The sequence below is a fragment of the Entelurus aequoreus genome, linkage group LG04 (genome assembly GCF_033978785.1).
Source record: "Entelurus aequoreus isolate RoL-2023_Sb linkage group LG04, RoL_Eaeq_v1.1, whole genome shotgun sequence".
In the NCBI taxonomy this organism is placed as follows: domain Eukaryota; kingdom Metazoa; phylum Chordata; class Actinopteri; order Syngnathiformes; family Syngnathidae; genus Entelurus; species Entelurus aequoreus.
Genome location: NC_084734.1, coordinates 26,584,988 through 26,585,417, shown reverse-complemented (window position 1 = coordinate 26,585,417; position 430 = coordinate 26,584,988). Strand labels below are relative to the sequence as shown.

General features: G+C 44.7%; 1 protein-coding gene across 1 annotated transcript in view; it reads left to right on the top strand.

The window, feature by feature from the left end:
* The first annotated feature begins 260 nt into the window (after positions 1–260).
* LOC133648405 (gap junction delta-2 protein-like) overlaps positions 261–430 on the top strand; it is a 24,399-nt gene continuing 24,229 nt past the window's right edge. Inside the window, exon 1 of the mRNA XM_062044459.1 lies at positions 261–430. This exon is cut by the window's right edge and continues 247 nt beyond it. The gene's annotated coding sequence lies outside the window, so the exon portion shown is untranslated.

The following is a 430-nucleotide window of genomic DNA, read 5'->3' as shown; positions in this document are numbered from 1 at the left end:
CCTCTGTACTATGCACTGACTAATCTAATGCATGCAATTATTATTATTATTATTATTATCAATAACAACATTATTATATTTTATTATGAGTAACAGTATACTCTGCACTCATGCATGCAAGTATGATTGTGTCATATCTACGTGTGTGTACAGTTTTTTTGTGTGTAGGTGTGTGTGTGTGTGTGTGTGTCACGTGACAACCACAGGCAGGTAAAAGGTCACGTGGGTTACATATAACTGTTACAGGTTACTTCCTGGCTTCTCGCGCTGACAAACTGTCGTGCCTGTGAGCAAATGATCCTACTTAAAGTGGAATTAGCGCGGGGAGCTCCACGGTCCACGCACACACACACACACACTTAGCCACGGACACGCGCACGCGCGCAGCAACCATGCCTACAAACGGCTGTCGTCGAGAGCCCACAGCTCA